Source organism: Pan troglodytes, chromosome 12 (assembly GCF_028858775.2).
Source record: "Pan troglodytes isolate AG18354 chromosome 12, NHGRI_mPanTro3-v2.0_pri, whole genome shotgun sequence".
Lineage (NCBI taxonomy): Eukaryota > Metazoa > Chordata > Mammalia > Primates > Hominidae > Pan > Pan troglodytes.
In genome coordinates, this window is record NC_072410.2 from 83,193,708 (window position 1) to 83,216,907 (window position 23,200).

General features: G+C 42.2%; 1 protein-coding gene across 25 annotated transcripts in view; it reads right to left on the minus strand.

Moving 5' to 3' along the window:
- LOC129135347 (uncharacterized) overlaps positions 1-23,200 on the minus strand; it is a 227,666-nt gene that overhangs the window by 77,893 nt on the left and 126,573 nt on the right. Inside the window, exon 4 of one of the 25 annotated variants that reach the window (XM_063789961.1) lies at positions 1,354-1,559. The exons of the other annotated variants lie outside the window; for them this stretch is intronic. The gene's annotated coding sequence lies outside the window, so the exon portion shown is untranslated. The remainder of the gene's footprint in view (positions 1-1,353; positions 1,560-23,200) is intronic. 25 annotated transcript variants of the gene reach the window in all.

The following is a 23,200-nucleotide window of genomic DNA, read 5'->3' on the forward strand; positions in this document are numbered from 1 at the left end:
AGCGGGTTGCCAATGCTGGCTCGGGCAGCCTGCTTTTATTCTCTTATCTGGCCCCACCCACATCCTGCTGATTGGTAGAGCCTAGTGGCCTGTTTTGTCAGGGCGCTGATTGGTACGTTTACAATCCCTGAGCTAGATACAAAGTTTCTCCACGTCCCCATCAGATTAGTTAGATACAGAGTTTGGACACACAGGTTCTCCAAGGCCCCACCAGAGCAGCTAGATACAGAGTGTCGATTGGTGCACTCACAAACCTTGAGCTGAACACAGGGTGCTGATTGGTGTATTTACAATCCCTGAGCTAGATATAAAGACTCTCCACATCCCCACCAGACTCAGGAGCCCAGCTGGCTTCACCCAGTGGATCCCGCACCGGGGCTGCAGGTGGAGCTGCCTGCCAGTCCCGCGCCATGCGCTCATACTCCTCAGCCCTTGGGTGGTCGATGGGACTGGGCGCCATGGAGCAGGGGGTGGTATTCGTCGGGGAGGCTCGGGCTGCACAGGAACCCACGGAGGCAGGGGAAGGCTCAGGCATGGCGGGCTGCAGGTCCCGAGCCCTGCCCCGCGGGAAGGCAGCTAAGGCTCGGTGAGAAATCGAGCACAGCGCCGGTGGGCTGGCACTGCTGGGGGACCCAGTACACCCTCCGCAGCTGCTGGCCCGGGTGCTAAGCCCCCCACTGCCCGGGGCCAGCAGGGCTCTGAGTGCGGGACCCTCCAAGCCCATGCCCACCCGGAACTCCAGCTGGCCCGCAAGTGCCGTGCGCAGCCCCAGTTCCCGTTCGCGCCTCTCCCTCCACACCTCCCCGCAAGCTGAGGGAGTGGGCTCCAGCCTTGGCCAGCCCAGAAAGGGGCTCCCACAGTGCAGTGGTGGGCTGAAGGGCTCCTCAAATGCTGCCAAAGTGGGAGCCCAGGCAGAGGAGGTGCCAAGAGCAAGCGAGGGCTCTGAGGACTGCCAGCACGCTGTCACCTCTCACCAGGAGGCGGAGGCTGCAGTGAGCTGAGATTGTGCCGTTGTACTCCAGCCTAGGGAACAGAGTGAGACTCTGTCTCAAAAAAAAAAAAAAAAAAAAAATGATGGACAGCTCACCAGCAAAGGGATTTTACCCCCTCTTGGGTGGTGCCTATTCTATAGGAACTTCCTGGGTTTAATGACTGAGATATAGGTAAGTATATTCTAGAATTAAATACTAGTACTCACCTCCCCTCATCCCCACACAAACTACTATTCCTTGCTATTATATACATGCTTCAGCTTGGTCTCTGCCAGATAACACTAGCCCCAGGAGACAGAATAAGAGGGAAAGGGGAAAAAACATGAAACCAAACTCTTGTAAGACATGAAGAAACACTCACTCTGTTACAGCCCACTTTGGAATGCTCTGTGTTTCTGTCACCTCAAGCATTCTGAATCATTCTGAGCGTCTCCTCCAGATACAAGTCATTTAGCCAGCCAACAGGAGGAACAATTACTGCTGGCTTAAAAGATTGGTTGATTTCTCTGGCGTCTATTTGCCTGCAGTTCTGGCTCTCTGACAAATCAAGTCAGATCAATTTGTACCCTAAAGAGTAAATGGGAGGATGTGATTATTTTCTGGTTCAATAGAAAAGCATTTCATTTCAAAGAGCTGCTGCATAGCATTTTTGAGAGTCACAAGGAATGAATCAGGTCCCTAGAGAACAAATGATGGGTTCTCAGGAGAACCGCTGGCTTTGCTTCTCACCTATGCTTTAGGAACTGAGGCAGGACGTGGGATGAACAGAAAGCACACTCCACTGAGAGAAGGCTCTACACATCCCATGTCTAAGGAATATTTTATTTGTCTCTTCAGAAGCAGTGAGTCTTCTAAAGTTAGAAAACATGCTAAAAATTCAGGAAGATGGAAACCTGATTCTACTGGCGACCACATCAAGATCTAGAAAATCACTTCTGAAAAGGAACCAACAAGCAGAAATAAACTTCTGAACAACAAGAGGGAAAGAGGGGTAAGAAAATCATAGTTTGTTCCTTGACACTCTGCTGCCATTTACCAACAGATTTGTCTGTTGAGACAGAGCACTACAGGAGAGGCCGCAGGAGAAAAGCCTTGGTGGGTGCCAGGCTCCTTTTACTGAGGCTGCCCCGCTGGAATCTGCCTTCTCAGATGCAGTCTAACCACTGAACTCAATCTTAAGGGTCAGGTCCACCCCGCATTCCTCTGCCTCACAGACATTACAGTTGATACGCAGGAGCTGGAAATAATGTCATGGAAACACATGGGCTTTGGGGACAGGCTACTCGGGTTCATTCTCAGCTCTGTGGTTTATTAGTTTTAAGACCTTGACAAACCACTTGAGCTTCGATTTCCTCAGGTGTAAAACAAGAACAGTCCTAGTACCTTCCTCACAGGGTAGTTATTAAAGGACATGATGGATACAAAGCTCTTAATGCAGCACCTGGTCCAGACTGAGCATTCCACAGGCATTCCTGATGATTGCTGTTATTGTCTTCTGCCCTGGAAATGTGATGCTATTTGGTTACCTATGAAAGACCTGGAGATTTTTAAATTCAAATTTTAGTGGGAATATGTCCACTGCATGAACATCAGATATATCCACGCTAGTGGGCCTGGTCCTTAGAGGTGAACTAAAGGCTTTCTCCGAGTCATTCCCCTCTATCATGAAATTGGCATCCTTTCTTATACTGATCTCTATGGCAATCATATTACTCTTGCTCCCATCTCTACAACACTCTATATGAGGTAAATTTATTCATGAGCACCATAGTGCAGCAACAGCCAAGATGTCAGAAGGCAAGAGTTCTGGCTCTCTCCATGGCAACAACCAGTTGTGTGAGTGTAAGTGATTTATTTATCACTTCTGCCTTTTGATTTTTTCACCTATAAAGTGAGGATCATTTTTCATGCTCTATTTACTTCACCGGGCTATGAAAAACTGAAAAAGGGAAAATGAGGGAATAGACCAATGAAACAGAATAGAGACCCCAAAATAAATCCACACACTTGCAGCCAACTCATTTTCAACAAAGGTGGCAAGAACATCCCTCGGGGAAAGGACAGTGTCTTTAATAAATGGTGCTAGGAAAACTGAAAGGCAAATGCAAAAGAATGAAGCTAGATCCCCATCTTTCACCATGTAAATAAGTCAACTCAAAATGGATTAAAGGTTAAAACGTAAGACCTGAAACTATAAAACTACTAGAAGAAAACATTGGAGAAATGCTCCAGGACATTGGTCTGGGCAAAGATTTTTTGCATAAGACCTCAAAAGCACAGGCAACTAAAGCAAAAAGAGACAAATGGGATTATATCAAGCTAAAAAGCTTCTGCCACAGCAAAGGAAACAGTCAACAAAGTGAAAAGACAACCCACAGAATGGAGAAAATATTTGCAAACAATCTCTCCTATAAAAGGTTAATAGCCAGAATACATAAGGTACTCAAACAAATCAATAGCAAAAAGCAAAAACAAATACTCTAATTTTAAAATGGTCAAAAGACCCAAATAATCATTTCTCAAAATAACACATACAAATGGTGTTATAAGCAACATAAAATGAACTAAGACAAAAAAAGGAAAAAAAAATTTTTAAGTAAAAAATAAGAAGACATACAAATAGCCAAGAGGTATATTAAAAAACGCCCAACATCGTTAATCATCAGGGAAATGTAAATCAAAACCACAGTGAGATATCATCTATTAGAATGGCTATTACTAAAAAGACAAAAACAAAAAAACAAAAACAAAAACAAAACAGAGGCTGGCAAGTGTGTGGAGAAAGGGGAATGCTCATACACTGTAAGTAGAAATGTAAATTAGTATGGCCATTATGGATAATGGTATGAAGGTTCCTCAAAAAATTAAAAATAGAACATATGATACAGTAATTCAACTGCTGGATACATATTTTTAAAAAGTAAATCAGTATATCAAAGAAACATCTGTACACTCATGTTTATTGCAGCACTATTCACAATAGCAAAGCTATAGAATCAACCTTTGTGTCCATCAGTGGATGAATGGATAAAGAAAATGTGGTGTATATACACAATGGAATGTTATTCAGCCGTTAAAAAAGAATGAGATCTTGTCATTTGCACCAACATGGATGGAACTGGAGGATCTTATGTTATGTGAATAAGCCAGGCACAGAAAGACAATGTTCTTATCCACATGTGGGAGCTAAAACCTGGATCTCATGGAGATAGAGAGTAAAACTGTGGTTATGAGAGGCTGAGAAAGGAAGAGGGGAGAGGGGAACAAGAGAACTTGGTTAAGGGTACAAAAATATAGTTAGATAGAAGAAATACGTCATAGCATTCAATAGTATGGGAGGGAAATTATAGTGAACAATAATTTATTGTATATCTCAAAAAAGCTAAAAGAAAAAAATTGTAATGTTCCCAATACAAACAAAGATAAATGAAGTGATGAATATCCCAATTACCCTGATTTGATCATTACACATTGTATACATATATCAAAATATCACATGTGCCCCAAAAATATGTACAACTATTATATATCAATAAAAATCAGGACATTAATATTGATATAATTTTTTTTTTGAGACTAAGTCTCACACTGTCACCAGGCTGGAGTACAGTGGCGTGATCTTCGCTCACTGCAACCTCCGCCTCCCGGGTTCAAGCAATTCTCCTGCCTCAGCCTCCTGAGTAGCTGAGACTACAGGTGCGCACCACCATGCCCAGCTAATTTTTGTGCTTTTAGTAGAGACGGGGTTCCACCATGTTGGCCAGAATGGTCTCGATCTCTTGACCTCGTGATCCACCCATCTTGGCCTCCCAAAGTGCTGGGATTACAGGCGTGAGCCACCACGCCCTGCCAATATTGATAGAATTTTAAAAAGAAGGTAAAGGTAATGTTTATTTGAAAAGGGTAAGGAGGAAATGCAAGAGATCATTGTCAGTTGGTTATCTTTATTCTGACATCTGCAAGTCCTTGAAGGCATGAACACAGAAGAGTCTAAAATGATCAGTTATCGGGGGCACGGTTCCAAGATGGCCGAATAGGAACAGCTCCAGTCTATAGCTCCCAGCGTGAGCGACACAGAAGGCAGGTGATTTCTGCATTTCCAAATGAGGTACCAGGTTCATCTCACTGGGGAGTGTCGGAAAGTGGGTGCAGGACACTGGGTGCAGTGCACCGAGCGTAAGCCGAAGCAGGGCAAGGCATCGCCTCACCCAGGAAGTGCAAGGGGTCAGGGAATTCCCTTTCATAGCCAAGCAAAGCTGTGAAAGACGGCACCTGGAAAATCAGGTCACTCCCACACTAATACTGAGCTTTTCCAGTGGTCTTAGCAAACGGCACACCAGGAGATTATATCCCATGCCTGGCCCAGAGGGTCCCACACCCACAGAGCCTCGCTCATTGCTAGCACAGCAGTCTGAGATCGAACTGCAAGGCGGCAGCGAGGCTGGGGGAGGGGTGCCTGCCATTGCTGAGGCTTGAGTAGGTAAACAAAGTGGCCAGGAAGCTCGAACTGGGTGGAGCCCACCACAGCTCAAGAAGGCCTGCCTGCCTCTGTAGACTCCACCTCTGGGGGCAGGGCATAGCCAAACAAAAGGCAGCAGAAACCTCTGCAGACTTAAATGTCCCTGTCTGACAGCTTTGAAGAGAGTAGTGGTTCTCCCAGCACGGAGTTTGAGATCTGAGAATGGACAGACTGCCTCCTCAAATGGGTCCCTGACCCCCAAGTAGCCTAACTGGGAAGCACCCCAAAGTAGGGGCAGACTGACACCTCACACAGTAGGGAACCCCTCTGAGACGAAACCTCCAGAGAAACGATCAGACAGCAACCTTTGTTGTTCAGCAATATTCGCTGTTCTGCAGCCTCCGCTGCTGATACCCAGGCAAACAGGGTCTGGAGTGGACCTCTAGCAAACTCCAACAGACTTGCAGCTGAGGGTCCTGACTGTTAGAAGGAAAACTAACAAACAGAAAGGACATCCACACCAAAACCCCATCTGTACGTCACCATCATCAAAGACCAAAGGTAGATAAAACCACAAAGATGGGGAAAAAACAGAACAGAAAAAATGAAAATTCTAAAAATCAGAGTGCCTCTCCTCCTCCAAAGGAACGCAGCTCCTCACCAGCAATGGAACAAAGCTGGATGGAGAATGACTTTGACGAGTTGAGAGAAGAAGGCTTCAGATGATCAAACTTCTCCGAGCTAAAGGAGGAAGTTTGAACCCATCGCAAAGAAGTTAAAAACCTTGAAAAAAGATTAGACAAATGGCCAACTAGGATAACCAATGCAGAGAAGTTCTTAAAGGACCTGATGGAGCTGAAAACCATGGCACGAGAACTATGTGAAGAATGAACAAGCTTCAGTAGCCAATTTGATCAACTGGAAGAAAGGGTATCAGTGATTGAAGATCAAATGAATGAAATGAAGCGAGAAGAGAAGTTTAGAGAAAAAACAATAAAAAGAAACGCACAAAGCCTCCAAGAAATACGGCACTATGTGAAAAGACCAAATCTACCTCTGATTGGTGTACCTGAAAGTGATGGGGAGAATGGAACCAAGTTGGAAAACACCCTGCAGGATATTATCCAGGAGAACTTCCCCAACCTACCAAGGCAGGCCAACATTCAAATTCAGGAAATACAGAGAATGCCACAAAGATATTCCTCGAGAAGAGCAACTCCAAGACACATAATTGTCAGATTCACCAAAGTTGAAATGAAGGAAAAAAGTGTTAAGGGCAGCCAGACAGAAAGGTCGAGTTACCCACAAAGGGAAGCCCATCAGACTAACAGCTGATCTCTCGCCAGAAACCCTACAAGCCAGAAGAGAGTGGGGCCAATATTCAACGTTCTTAAAGAAAAGAATTTTCAACCCAGAATTTCATATCCAGCCAAACTAAGCTTCATAAGTGAAGGAGAAATAAAATCCTTTACAGACAAGCAAATGCTGAGAGATTTTCTCACCACGAGGCCTGCCCTACAAGAGCTCCTAGAGGTAGCACTAAACATGGAAAGGAAAAACCGGTACCAGCTACTGCAAAAACATGCCAAATTGTAAAGACCATCAATGCTAGGAAGAAACTGCATCAACTAATGAGCAAAATAACCAGCTAACATAATGACAGGATCAAATTCACACATAACAATATTAAGCGTAAATGTAAATGGGCTACATGCTCCAATTAAAAGACACAGACTGGCAAATTGGATAAATAGTCAAGACTCATCAGTGTGCTGTATTCAGGAAACCCATCTCATGTGCAGAGACACACATAGCCTCAAAATAAAGTGATGGAGGAAGATCTACCAAACAAATGGAAAACAAGAAAAAGGCAGGGGTTGCAATCCTAGTCTCTGACAAACCAGACTTTAAATCAACAAAGACCAAAAGAGACAAGGCCATTACATAAGGGTAAAGGGATCAATTCAACAAGAAGAGCTAACTATCCTAAATATATATGCACCCAATACAGGAGCACCCACATTCACAAAGCAAGTCCTTAGAGACCTACAAAGAGACTTAGACTCCCACGCAATAATAATGGGAGACTTTAACACCCCACTGTCAACATTAGACAGATCAGTGAGACAGAAAGTTAACAAGAATATCCAGGAACTGAATTCAGCTCTGCACCAAGCAGACCTAATAGACATCTACAGAACTCTCCACCCCAAATCAACAGAATATACATTCTTCTTAGCACCACACTGCACCTATTCCAAAATTGACCACATACTTGGAAGTAAAGCACTCCTCAGCAAATGTAAAAGAACAGTAATTATAACAAACTGTCTCTCAGACCACAGTGCAATCAAACTAGAACTCAGGATTAAGAAACTCACTCAAAACCCCTCAACTACATGGAAACTGAACAACCTGCTCCTGAATGACTACTGGGTACATAACGAAATGAAGGCAGAAATAAAGATGTTCTTTGAAACCAACGAGAACAAAGACACAACATACCAGAATCTCTGGGACACATTCAAAGCAGTGTGTAGAGGGAAATTTATAGCACTAAATGCCCACAAGAGAAAGCAGGAAAGATCTAAAATGGACACCCTAACATCACAATTAAAAGAACTAGAGAAGCAAGAGCAAACACATTCAAAAGCTAGCAGAAGGCAAGAAATATCTAAGATCAGAGGAGAACTAAAGGAGATACAGACACAAAAATACCCTTCAAAAAATCAATGAATCCAGGAGCTGGTTTTCTGAAAAGATCAACAAAATTGATAGACTGCTAGCAAGACTAATAAAGAAGAAAAGACAGAAGAATCAAATAGATGCAATAAAAAATGATAAGGGGGATATCACCACTGATCCCAAAGAAATACAAACTTCCATCAAAGAATACTATAAATTCCTCTACGCAAATAAACTAGAAAATCTAGAATAAATGGATAAATTCCTCGACACATACACCCTCCCAAGACTAAACCAGGAAGAAGTTGAATCTCTTAATAGACCAATAACAGGCTCTGGGATTGAGGCAATAATTAATAGCTTACCAACCAAAAAAAGTCCAGGACCAGACGGATTCACAGCTGAATTCTACCAGAGGTACAAGGAGGAGCTGGTACCATTCCTTCTGAAACTATTACAATCAATAGAAAAAGAGGGACTCCTCCCTAACTCGTTTTATGAAGCCAGCATCATCCTGATACCAAAGCCTGGTAGAGATACAACAAAAAAAGAGAACTTTAGACCAATATCCCTGATGAGCATCCATGCAAAAATCCTCAATAAAATACTGGCAAACTGAATCCAGCAGCACATTGGAAAGCTTATCCACCATGATCAAGTGGGCTTCATCCCTGGGATGCAAGGCTGGTTCAGCATACGCAAATCAATAAACGTAATCCAGCATATAAACAGAACCAAAGACAAAAAACACATGATTATCTCCATAGATGCAGAAAAGGCCTTCGACAAAATTCAACAGCCCTTCATGCTAAAAACTCTCAATAAATTAGGTATTGATGGGACGTATCTAAAAATAATAGCTATTTATGACAAACCCACAGCCACTATCATACTGAATGGGCAAAAACTGGAAGCATTCCCTTTGAAAACTGGCACAAGACAGGGATGCCCTCTCTCACCACTCCTATTCAACATAGTGTTGGAAGTTCTGGCCAGGGCAATCAGGCAGGAGAAAGAAATAAAGGATATTCAATTAGGAAAAGAGGAAGTCAAACTGTCCCTGTTTGCAGATGACATGACTGTATATCTAGAAAACCCCATTGTCTCAGCTCAAAATCTCCTTAAGCTGACAAGCAATTTCAGCAAAGTCTCAGGATACAAAATAAATGTGCAAACATCACAAGCATTCTTATACACCAATAACAGACAAACAGAGAGCCAAATCATGAGTGAACTCCCATTCTCAATTGCTTCAAGGAGAATCAAATACCTAGGAATCCAACTTACAAAGGATGTGAAGGACCTCTTCAAGGAGAACTACAAACCACTGCTCAAGGAAATAAAAGAGGACACAAACCAATGGAAGAACATTCCATGCTCATGGATAGGAAGAATCAATATCGTGAAAATGGCCATACTGCCCAAGGTAATTTATAGATTCAATGCCATCCCCATCAAGCTACCAACGACTTTCTTCACAGAACTGGAAAAAAACTATATTAAAGTTCATATGGAACCAAAAAAGAGCCTGCATTGCCAAGTCAATCCTAAGCCGAAAGAACAAAGCTGGAGGCATCATGCTATCTGATTTAAAACTATACTACAAGGCTACAGTAACCAAAACTGCATGGTACTGGTACCAAAACAGAGATATAGACCAACGGAACAGAACAGAGTCCTCAGAAATAATACCACATATCTACAACTATCTGATCTTTGACAAACGTGACAAAAACAAGAAATGGTGAAAAGATTCCCTATTTAACAAATGGTGCTGGGAAAACTGGCTTGCCATATGTAGAAAGCTGAAACTGGATCCCTTCCTTACACCTTATACAAAAAATTAATTCAAGATGGATTAAAGACTTAAACGTTAGAGCTAAAACCATAAAAACCCTAGAAGAAAACCTAGGCAATACCATTCAGGACATAGGCATGGGCAAGGACTTCATGTCTAAAACACCAAAAGCAATGGCAACAAAAGCCAAAATTGACAAATGGGATCTAATTAAACTAAAGAGCTTCTGCACAGCAAAAGAAACTACCATCAGAGTGAACAGGCAACCTGCAGAATGGGAGAAAATTTTTGCAATCTACTTATCTGACAAAGGGCTAATATCCAGAATCTACAAAGAACTCAAACAAATTTACAAGAAAAAAACAACCCCATCAACAAGTGGGTGAAGGATATGAACGGACATTTCTCAAAAGAAGACATTTATGCAGCCAAAAGACACATGAAAAAATGCTCATCATCACTGGCCATCAGAGAAATGCAAATCAAAACCACAATGAGATATCATCTCACACCAGTTAGAATGGCAATCATTAAAAAGTCAGGAAACAACAGGTGCTGGAGAGGATGTGGAGAAATAGGAACACTTTTACACTGTTGATGGGACTGTAAACTAGTTCAACCATTGTGGAAGACAGTGTGGCAATTCCTCAGGGATCTAGAACTAGAAATTCCATTTGACCCAGCAATCCCATTACTGGGTATATACCCAAAGGATTATAAATCATAATGCTATAAAGACATATGCACACGTATGTTTATTGCAGCACTACTCACAATAGCAAAGACTTGGAACCAACCCAAATGTCCATCAATGATAGACTGGATTAAGAAAATGTGGCACATATCCACCATGGAATACTATGCAGCCATAAAAAAGGATGAGTTAATGTCCTTTGTAGGGACATGGATGAAGCTGGAAACCATCATTCTCAGCAAACTATCGCAAGGACCAAAAACCAAACACCACATGTTCTCACTCATAGGTGGGAATTGAACAATGAGAACACTTGGACACAGGAAGGGGAACATCACACACTGGGGCCTGTCGTGGGGTGGGGGGAGGGGGGGAGGGATAGCATTAGGAGATATACCTAATGTAAATGACAAGTTAATGGGTGCAGCACATCAATATGGCACATGTATACATATGTAACAAACCTGCACGTTGTGCACGTGTACTCTAGAACTTAAAGAATAATAAAAAATAAATAAATAAATAAAATAAGATAAAATAAAATGATTGCACCCATAATGTAGCAACAATGCCTATGTAATAGTGCTTTGACAAGCCTCACATTATACAAGCCATACTTTATACAAGCCACACTGGGGACTTTATGAATATTGTTAATAATTGTGGATCCATGAGTTAAAGTTTAAAAGTTTTTAACATAAATGACAGCAAATTCAACGCCTTCCATCCTGAAATTAGAAACTGACCATGTACAATTCCTGGTTGGTTCATTTATAGCATTTATATTTGATTTTTTAATATTTTATTTTCATAAAGAAATACTGAGCCAGGCATGGTGGCTCACGCCTGTAATCCCAGCACTTTGGGAGGCCAGGCAGGTGGATTACTTGAGGTCAGGAGTTCGAGAGCAGCCTAACCAACATGGTGAAACCCCGTCTCTACTAAAAATACAAAAATTAGCCAGGCGTGGTGGCGTGCACCTGTAAACCCAGCTACTTGGGAGGCTGAAGCAAAAGAATCACTTGACCCTGGTGGGGCAGCGGTTGCAGTGAGCTGAGATCATGCCGCTGCACTCCAGCCTGAGCGATAGAGCAAGACTCTGTCTCAAAAATTAAAAAAAAAAGAAAGAAAAGAAATACTAAGGGCCACATTTTAGGGTTGTTTCTTTTAATTTTAAAAATATAACTGTAGTGTAAATTATTAATCAACTTTGTGCTTTCTGGGTATATGTTAAAAGCCTAAAACTGGGCTGGGCATGGTGGCTTACGTCTGTAATCCCAGCACTTTGGGAGACTGAAGTGGGAGGATTCCTTCAGACCAGGAGTTCAAGACCAGCCTGGGCAATGTGGCAAGAACACTTCTCTACAAAAAAAAAAAAAAAAAAAAAAAAAACTTTATTTAGCTGGTTATGGCAATATGTGCTTATAGTCCCAGCTATTTGGGAGGCTGTGGTGGGAGGATCTCCTGAGCCCAGTAGTTCGAGTCTGCAAGGAGCTATGATTGTGCCATTGCATTCCAGCCTGGGCAACAGAGCGAGACTCTGTCTCTAAAAGAAAAAAAAAGTCACACTGGGAGCACTGGCTCACACCTGTAATCCCAGCACTTTGGGAGGCCAAGGCAGGCCAATTACAAGGTCAGGAGTTCAAGACCAGCCTGGCCAATGTGGTGAAACCCCATCTCTACTAAAAATACAAAAATTAGCTGGGTGTGGTGGCACACGCCTGTAGTCCCAGCTACTTGGAAGGCTGAGGCAGGAGAATTGCTTGAACCCGGGAGGCGGAGGTTGCAGTAAGCCGAGATCACACCACTGCACTCCAGCCTGAGTGACAGAGCAAGACTCCACCGTCTCAAAAAAAAAAAAAAAATGTATTTTATATATATATAGATATAGGAAATGGTTGTCACAAACATTTTCTTTGTGTTTCTGTTAAGACTGGGCTAACACCTACTGTTGTTATCTGCTGCACAGTCCCAACAGAAATGATGCTCACAAAGTAAATTGTAAATAGTTTATTTGCAACAAGCATTTCCTGCTGCTAAAGACTTATGAGCACCCTGTTTCATATCCTTGAGCAATTTGGAGATGATTAATCACCACTCCTGCTTAGAGGATGCAAATATAGGCAACTAGGGAAAATGTACTTATTGATATTAATGGGATTTATTTCAGATTTTTTAAACGTATGCAATCTCCCTAGTTATGGTGAGACCAGAACTCTCCAGCCCTTTTGTTCCATGGAAATTACTATGCCTTTATCTTCATGCCTTTGTTCCTACTGTTTCTTCAATCTAGATTCCCTCTCCCCTCCACTATTTCTATATCCATCAAACCCTATGCCACCTATTTTGTGATGCTGCCCTCCTGCCCCAACCCCAATTCAAATGACTCTCCCCTCTTCCATGCTTTCATAACTATACACAGTTGCCTCTCAGTTTTCATGGGGAATTGGTTCCAGGACCCCCTGCAGATACCAAAATCCATGGATGCTCAAGTTCCTTTTATAAAATACAGCAGTGTCAGAGGTGTTTGAACCAGAGCTACTCCATCTTGAATAGGGGCTGGGTAAAATAAGGCTGAGACCTACTGGGCTGCATGCCCAGTAGGTTAGACATTCTAAGGCACAGGATGAGATAGGAGGTCGGCACAAGACACACGTCACAAAGATCTTGCTGATAAAACAGGAAAATAGATTGCGGTAAAGAAGCTGGCCAAAACCCACCAAAACCAAGATGGTGATGAAAGTGACTTCTGGTTGTCCTCACTGTTCATTATATGCTAATTATAATACATTAGCATGCTAAAAGACACTTCCACCAGCTCCATGACAATTTACAGATGCCCTGGCAATGTCCAGAAGTTACCCTATATGATCTAAAAAGGGCAGGAACCCTCAGTTCTGGGAACTGCCCACCCCTTTCCCGGAAAGCTCATGAATAATCCATCCATTGTTTAGCATATAATCAAGAAATAACTATAAGTATAATAAGCGAGCAGCCCAAGCCACTGTTCTGTCTTTGGAGTAGCCATTCTTTTATTCCTTTACTTTCTTAATAAACTTGTTTTCACTTTACTGTATGGATTCGCCCTGAATTCTTTTTTGCACGAGGTCCAAGAACCCTCTCTTGGCGTCTGAATCAGGACCCCTTCCCGATAACAGTAGTATTTGCATATAACCTACACACCTCTTCTCGTATACTTTGAATCATCTCTAGATTCCTTATAATAGCTAATACAATGTAAATGCTATGTAAATAATTGCTATCCTGTATTGTTTAGGGAATAATGACAAGGAAAAAGTCTGTACATGTTCAGTACAGATGCAACCAACCATTTTTTCCCCAAATATTTTGGACCAACAGTTGATTGAATCCACGGATGTGGAATCCCATGGTTGTGGAACCCACAGATGTGGAGGGTTGACTATATCTATATCTAGGTATAATGTTTAGGTCCTTCTGCTTTGCTTTTTAATTTTTTGTCTCACACAGAATTTTATGTTTCTTTAGGACTGTGACCCACATTACATATGTCTCTCCCTTTCTCAATACACAGGCAAACACAGCACACATGAGGCTTTGCACATAGTAAACACACAGTAAATGTTAATTGACATATAATAACAGCCATAATTCAGTCATTCAATAAGCATCTATTAAGTATTTCTATGTGACAGGATTGTGCCAGACCCTGAAATTGGAAGTGGATAACAAGAATAAATAGGACACAGTTTAATGAAGGAGACAGCCATGCCAATAACATTACAATACATTGTGATAAATGCTCTGATAAAAATATGCAAAGTAGTGTGGGAGCACAGGGGAGGGAGAAACTAACTTTGCCGGGGGAGTTCAGACAGGCTGCACAGAAAAGGCAAGCTCCAACCTTCAATTTAAAGGATGACAAGACTCACCAGGTAGCACGGGTGTGGTGGGTGTGGAAGGCCTTAAAACAAAAGGGAGTCATTTCCAAAAAGCCACAGAGATGTAAAAAGAATGATGAGGGGCAGGGCTACAATCGGAGCATTGGCATGCAGTGGTGAGTACAGGGAGATAAGGCTGGAGAGAGAGGGAGCCAGACTGCAAAATGTTTTAAATGCCAGGCTGAGGAGTTTCACCTTGACCCAGCAGGCAGGAGATCCATCTCAGGTTTTGCAACAGGAGAGAAAGTAGGTCAGACCTGGATTTGAGAATGATCATACTGGTGGCTGGCAGCTCAATTGGCCACAGCATTTGGCCCTTGTTTCTATATTCTGCCCCTGGCACTGGTGTTTCACTGCTCTCTGGAGAATTTCAAGCAAAGAATGATGAGTTCCCAGGAACAGTTAATTCCCTTTACCGCTTCAGACCAAAGCAACCTCATTCTCAGAATATAAATTTACTTTTGCATACTTTCACGTAGGCAATCACAGTAAAAATAAATGCTGTTAATTAGTGTTGGTCTTAAAGACTAACAGCATTTAATTTCTCCCTTCATGAAATAGTATTGTTTTTATAAGGAGTCAGAGAGGAAGAGAATGGGGGCAAGCAAAATATATGAATAAAGCAATCACGGTAGTTTAATTAAGTGAAAGTCTGCCAGCTGCTGGGAATAAGACCCCACAGCCTTATTTTGTTTGTATTTCAAATTATTCTTTCTAAAAAAAGAGAAGAATCGTGTCTCGTAGTAATCCTTCTACACCCTTTACACACACACACAAACTTTTAGGCAATCCAGATCTAAATGGAATTGTTTTTCAGGCCAACAGTGAGAAGCAGTGGGAGCAGCTGGTAGTGACCCTCTGAACCTTGCTAACAGCACCTAAAGTACTTTACAGATCTTGCAGGGAGTGTGGAGAATGTCCTCAAGTTACCCAAAATGGAAAGAGAGGTGTAGGGGATGGAGAATGCTCTAACGCTCAATCTGGTTCTACCACCCTTTAGCTAATCCTATAGAGCAGGGAGGGGCCCTTCTATAAACTAAGAACACTAATTTCTCAAATACCATGCTCTGTTTTTCAGGACCATGATCTTTAGCAGACCAGGATGCAAAAATCTCATTCCAAATAGCTGCTGTTTCCTTTTTCCAGTGCTTTGAGGGGGAAACAATTAGCCTGTTCATTTCAACTGTTGACTTATCTCTAGCCAGTGGGCGCAGCAGTTCAAGTTTGGATTTGGAAGTCAGACCTCCTAGGTTCTGATCTTTGATCCATAAGCTTCTCTGTGATTTGGGGCAAATTATGTAACCTTTCTTGGCCTGAGGCCCCCATCTGTAGATGAAAGTAAAGGAAGCATCTACATCAAAAGTTGTGAAGATGAAATTAAACAATGGATATGTCTGGTATAGAATGAGGACTTTGTAAATATTAGCATCATCAGCAAATGTCAACATATCTAATGACCTACTCACACTTACCTAGGAATATTAATTAGTGTGAATTGGTTTACTACATCGCCTTTAGACTCTGGGTCATAAAGTAGTCAAAGAACACCAAACCCAACGTTTGTACTCTTCGAGGAGGAAACTGAGGCTCAGTGATCTGCCCTTAAGCCCCTGCCTCTTTAATGGCCAAGCTGAGACCAGAGCCCATGGTTCCAGGTTCCAATTAAGTGCCCTTTCCACCATGGTGTGCTTTCCTCTGTGAGAAAAGAACGTGGAACCACAGAAGGTCACAGAGTGCCTGAGAAGCTCATGGGTCAGTTACACACCCAGCTCCTAGACTGTGTTTGATTTAGGGTTGGAGTGACCAATTGCCTGAGTTTGCCCCAAACTGAGGGGTTTCCTGGGATGTAGAACTTTCAGTCCTAAAGCCAGGGCAGTCCCAGGTAAAGTGGGCAGTTGGTCACCTTCTTAGTTCATTTGCGCTGCTATAACAGAATACCACAGACTGAGTAATTTATAAAGGACAAAAATGTATTTCTCCCAGCTCTGAAGACTAGGATCAAGGTACCAGCTGGCTCTGTTGTCTGGTGAGGGGAGTTCTATGCTTCCAAGATGGCATCTTGTTGGTGCATCCTCCAGAAAAAAGGAACAGTGTCTTCACATGGTGAAAGGGACAAAGGGAGGAGAGAGTATTGAAATCCTTGCATCGAGTCCTTTTATAAGGGCATTTAATCCCATTCATGAGAGCAGTCACCTCCTAAAAGTCACAACTCTTCATACTGTCACATTGAAGATCAACATGAATTTTGGAGGGGACAGTATCATTCAAACCATAGCAGTCCCCTTCCTTAAGGCAAACCCCCGATAAGTGTTTACTGAATAAGTAAACAAATGTCTCCTGAGTACCAATCAAGTCTTTATATGAAAGCAGCTTGTTTATGCTGGGAAAGGGAGACATTTGAGGAGGGAGAAAAAGGAAGGATCTGGTCCTTTTTGTCAACAATGAGATATCTGATTTGCAAGAAAACTATCCTTTCTTGGTTAAAAGAGAAGATGCTCAAAATGGACCCTTGCTGAGAAAAGAAAAACTGAAAATTAAAGATGAGCAACGATCAACTTTATCTAAAGGAAAAAAGCCAAAAGATTAGCCAATAAAACACAGCCACAACCCAGATGCAGTCTTGACCTGGTTCATTTTTCTTGGAGGCCTCATCTGAGATGGGGAATGAGGGCTCTCCCTTCAACGTGGGGAGGAACAACTGCACCATTATAGGGCAAGGACATGCCCTGTGGCTGTACCTCCAAGCGCTGCCCGGAAAGAGAGACCCTAGTAGAGAAGCCAGTTTCAAGCCTGAAAGTGACACTGATGAATGGCAGAAATGGAAGGACAGAAGAAAAATTGCAGTTAGCCAGCTGTTTTCAAAATAATTGAAGGATTCTTATTCAGTGAGTCATGGTCAGCCTAGAAAGACAGGAAGTACAGAGCTATATTTCAGGGCCCAAGAATTAGCTGTGCATAAATAGCTATCACTATCCCTCCCAAACAAAACTTTATTTCCATGAAATCTAGGGCTGCATTAAACTGGAAAAAGAATGCCTTTCTGCCAGAATTTATGTAAAATTGTGTCTTAGCAATATGGTCTTTGTACAGTGGGTTAAACTGTGAAGCATGTGGAAGATATTTGTTCCCTTTTTAATGACAATAGTTTACTGCGTAAACTCTGCCTGATGATGAGAGGTAATAACCATGCCCATAGTTAATTTTTCATTCCTTTTTGGAAGTTTCCACTTTTATGGAAAATTTTTTCAGGTTATCTTGGGAAAATCACAGCCCTTCTCAGGACCTGTGTCCCCTCCTGAACCTGGTGAATAAAAGAGCTCATTCCTGTTTTTCCAGTCTATTTTATGACAGTGTATTAACGGAAATATTTCACCTATGCTCTCAACACAGCATTGAAGTTCCAAAAAATCTTAGACTGTTCTTAGAACTTGTTCTTAAAACCTGTAACCGGCCAGGAGCGATGGCTCATGCCTGTAATCCCACCACTTTGGGAGGCCGAGGCAGGTGGATTGCTTAAGCCCAGGAGTTCAAGACCAGGGAAACATGAGGAAACCCTATCTCTACCAAAAATACAAAAATTAGCCAGTCTCATAACCTGTCTCACAATAAGTAAGTAAGTAAATAAATAAATAAATAAATAAAACCTGTAACAGACCCAGGGCAAGGCGAACAGGCAGGTTCCTTGAGCTCCCAGAAGCTGGGTTTAGAAGCCCCACAGACAGATTTGCCAGAATTAACCAGACCAACCCTCCAACAACCAGACACATATTAAAGGGGCAGAGAGGTTGCCATCCACCTGGTCCTTATCCAGTAGCTTTCCAGTTGTTTCTATTGCCAATCCATGCACAAGTTATTCCTGCAGCTGGGCCAAAACCACTGAACCTGAAAGAATAAGGTCCATACTGCCCCATGATGAAACTTGGCAGCAAGTCTGGGATCTCCTTCCTCAACAGGGCTTTGAACATGGATACCTTCAGCATGAAATCAACTAGCTAGGAATATGCTGGCTGTTCATTCCCATTCCCATCCACAGAATACTTTTTCTGATCTGCCACTGCTGCTTCCCCTGCTGCTTACCTAAGTATGCTCAGCAGGGCCAAGTGTAGGCAAAATTTAACCGTAGATGAAGTCTGCCTGAGAGCTTCCTTCCATTTCTCTTTGAGTACCCTGGCATGATTTTGGCTATGCCAGTGACCTCCTGCTGTCCCATGGTCAACAGGAGACCACAACCTAAGCACCCCAACTAGAATTGCCATTTCCATGGTATTATACTTCTAGGCATTTCCCAACTGTTCCCTCTGTAGAATTACCACTCTCTGTCCCATTCTTTCAGGACCTTTATGGCCGGGAAGCTAATGAATCTTAGTTAATGTAGATGGTAGAAAGGGATGCTGGTATAATATATTTGTACTTTAACTGTGCCCTTTGCTTTTGTAAAACAAAGAAATTATATAATAGTGGAACCAATATCTCATCCAAAATGCTCTTCTAAAAGTAGGAGACCTGGGATTCAAAGTGGCCTGACTCTAGGTCGTGTTCTCCCACTGTTGCAAATGGATGGGGCCACACTCTAAGTTACATTTCTGTTCTCCCACTGTTGCAAATGGATGGGGCCACACTCTAAGTTACATTTCTTAAAGATGTGATAGCTGTTTTGATCTGATGTCCTCCAGCTTTTTCTAATAATGCCTGATTTTGAGACATTCAGTTGAGCAAGAAATGTCTGGTGACTCTTTGCAACATTTTATGGTGGAACTTCCTGGCTCTCTCTAGGAGATCCATGATATAAAATAGGACATTGCTTCAATTGCCATTAACCCAAGAGTCAGTCACTGCACTGAAACAACTCTGAACAAGAACCATCTTTCATATCTATTTGTGTATACTTTTCTAACTCACATGTTCCAGGATACAGACAGGCCTAAAGAATTCCGAAGACATTTCCAGCCAACTGAGCAGAACATTTCCCAGATTGCCAAGTGAAGCTGAGAGATATTAGGATAATTTGAACAAATAATCATGGACAGATCATTCCTGGCTCCCTGAGCCATGATGGTAGAACATGATCATTCTGCTTTCTCCCAAGCTCCTCGTGGCATTCACTCAGTCCAGAGTCCCAGCAGTTAGATACCAGGCTGATAATGTTGCGAATGCTCCCTTTTGTTTAAGTTGGAAAGAAATTTTGGCAACTTAGTGAGTGTAGTTTTCATGAAAGAGAAAGCAGAAGCTGTCTTAAAAGAGTTTGGGGGGGAAAAATGTCAGTAAGAAAGATACTTACTGCTTCAATCAAGTTTTGTTTTGGCTTTGGTTTGGGGGATTTTTCCCTTTCTATATAAAGTCTCAATGAATATTTCTTAGGAAGAGGAGTAGAACACTGGGGTAAGTAATAGGGAAAACATTTGGTAACTGTTCCCTTTGTCTTTATCTCCTCTTCAGACCTTCTTCACTTCACTTTCATTACAGATAGAAAATTTATTTTATAAATCTAAAAAGAAAAAGAAATAGATACAACCAAATATTTCTTAGTAGCTCTCCTTCAATAATTATGCAAAATAAGAGAATGCTGTGTAAGCTGTCCAGAAGTCAGAGCTAGGAAAGAATCAAACAGCTATCAGGTTTCATTATAAACTAAAAGTCTAAGTGCCAAGAGATTAAGACAAAATGGAAAGGGGGATGTCAGTGGGTTGCTGTGGTCATGAGCAAGCCAATGGTGTAGGAATCAAAAGGTCAAATATTACAGGAAAGAATGAACAGGTTTCATGGGTTAGGGTGGACTAGGGTCAGAAGCCAACAGGTCAGGTCCATCCAGGGATTGGCAGTACAAAGTGGAGACCCTTCCATGTGTCCTCATCCTGGGTGAAAGGCTCTATTCCACACTATTTATAAATCCTACCTAAGCAAAAGCCAGGCTGGGGGGTTAGCCTGATGATAAAATGGATATTTCTGATAAAGAAAAAAAGAAAAGGAAACAAAAAAATATTGAACTCATAGGCATGCCAAATACTTGACATAACACTTAGTCTTTACAATTCTCGGAGAGATAACATATGTTATATTTTCTGGCTGCCTCACACCTTTTGTGCATCTTACTATGTTCGGGGAATTTCCCATCTTGTGAGTTTTGTGTCCTCAGAGTAAAGTCAGAAAATTTGCTTCCCTAGAGACCTTGGTAGTTGGAACACAGGCATGAAGCCCATGATCTGCCACTAAGATGTACCCAACCTAGAAGTTAATTAGAAGTAATTAGCCAGAGGAAGGGCGTGATGCCTGGGACTCATTTGCTGACAAGGGTGGTAACAGGCTCATCTAGTTTTCTGGGGAACCAGTTGTTGTAAGATCAGTTCCTGGTCCAGAAGTATCAGTGCTGGCAGAGCTGCAGTAGAGTTTGAGGTCCTAGCAGCCATTTCATGCTCTGAGGGAAAGCAAGATCATCAGCTTCTTTATTGGGTCACTTCTGCAGCATAGTGTCAGGCCTTGACCCCAGAAGCTTAGCCTCAAGCCTGCCTCTCCCAACTACTTTGTACAGGCAATAATCTTTTTAATTAGCTCTTTATCTGTTCAATCAGCCATAGTCAGGTACTATTGCTTACAACTAAGAACCCTGAGTGTTAAAAATAAGTATGCTACTATGCCTTTTTACTAAAAAAAGACCAAAGTTGAAAGATGACAAGTTACTGGGCCCAACTGGCCCACCACAGTGGTGCCCACACACACCACTGGGAGCTCTAAAAACAGGCATGTTCAGCCCACTGCCACTCCTGTCAGTGCCCAGTCACATCATCCAGGGGCCTAGGAATCTGGGGATCATCCTGCCCTTCGTGCTGCCACTGACATTCACGTTCACCATCAGGGAGCCTGAAGACAAGCACACCCCACCTGCCACCGCTGCCCATACATATCTCCTAGAGGACTAGGGACTGGCCTACCCAGCCTGCCACCACCAGCAGCAGCAGCAGCAGCAGCAGCACCCTTCTATATGAGCCATCTGGGGGCCTGGGGTCTGCTTAGCTCACTGCCAATGCTGCTAGCACCCGCATGTGATGCTTGGGGGCCTAAGGGTAAACTTTGCACTGCTACTGCCACTGCTGATGCCACACACACAACCTAGGGGCCTGAGGACTTGATCACCTAATGAACCCACTGATACCACTGCTGGCACCCAAGAAAGCCACCTGAAGGCCCAAGAATCAGCTTGCCTGGACCCACTACAACTGGTGCCTGCATACACTACCTGGAAACCCAAGGACCAACACACCCAGCCCACCACCACCACTGGTGCCTGAGGACCAGCCCTCCTGGCATCCTTGTCCCTAGCAAAACCTCAACACAGCCTCCATTAACAACCATAGCCTAAGCTACTGTGCAACTTACAGACATCATTGACACTGATTATAGCTGACAAATCATATGAAGACTACACTACTGCGCCCACCCAGAATCAAAGCCAAAACACCGTACCCAACCAACACCATAGACACACCTACAGAAAAAAGTCTTTCCCTCCAGAAGCTAATCCATAAAATCGGAAGAAATGACTGTTACACTAGATGCACAGATATCAATGTAAAGACCAAAAAAAAAACATAAGAAAGAAACTTGACACTTCCAAAGAAATACAATAATTCTCCAGCAACAGAATCCAACAAAAAGCAAATCGTAAACACCTGAAAAATAATTTAACATAATGATATTAAAGAAATTCAGTGAGACACAAGAGAATACAGATAAGTAATACAAAGAAATCAGAAAAACAATACATGGTCTGAATGAGAAATTCAACAAAAAGATAGATATCACAAAAATGAATCACACAAAAACCCTGGAACTGAAGAATTCATTGAATGAAATAAAAAATATAATTGAGAGCTTTGACAATAGACTAGCTCAAGCTGAAATTTTTAAAAAATAGCTCAGTCAGATTAAAGAAAGAAAGAAACAAGTAAAGAAAGAAAGAAAGCCTATGTGACAAATAGGAAATCATAAAGCAACCAACTATTCAAAGTTTTGGAGTTTCAGAAAAGGAAGTAGGCAAAAACATATAAAACTTATTTAATGATATAATAGCCTAAAACTTCTCAAGACTTGCAAGACAACTGGACACCTGCATACAAGAGGTTCAAAGGTTCCCAAATAAATTTAACCCAAAAAATTCTTCCCCAAGGCATATTATAGTCAAACTACGAAAAGTCATAGACAAAGAGAATTCTAAAAACAGACAGAGAAAAGCATCAAGCCACATATAAGGAAATCTCCATCAGAGTAACAACAGATTTCTCAGCAGAAACCTTACAGGACAGCAGAAAATGGTATGGATGATATATTTAAAGTGCTGAAAGCAGTGGGCAGGGGGTTGGGCGGGGGGGGGGGGTGCGGACCTGTCAACCAAGAATACTATACTCAGCAATGCTACTTTTCAAAAATATAGGGAGAAATAAATGAGAGAATTCATTACCCGTAGAGACTGGCCCTACAAGAAATGCTTAAGGGAGTTCTACATCTTGAGGCAAAAGCATGATATCTACCATCATTAAAACATAGAAAAATGTAAAACTTGCTGGTAGAGCAGACACATAAATAAAAGAAAGGACTCAAATGTAACAACTACAAAAAACTACCAAACTGCAATGATAAACAATAACAGAAGAGAGGAAG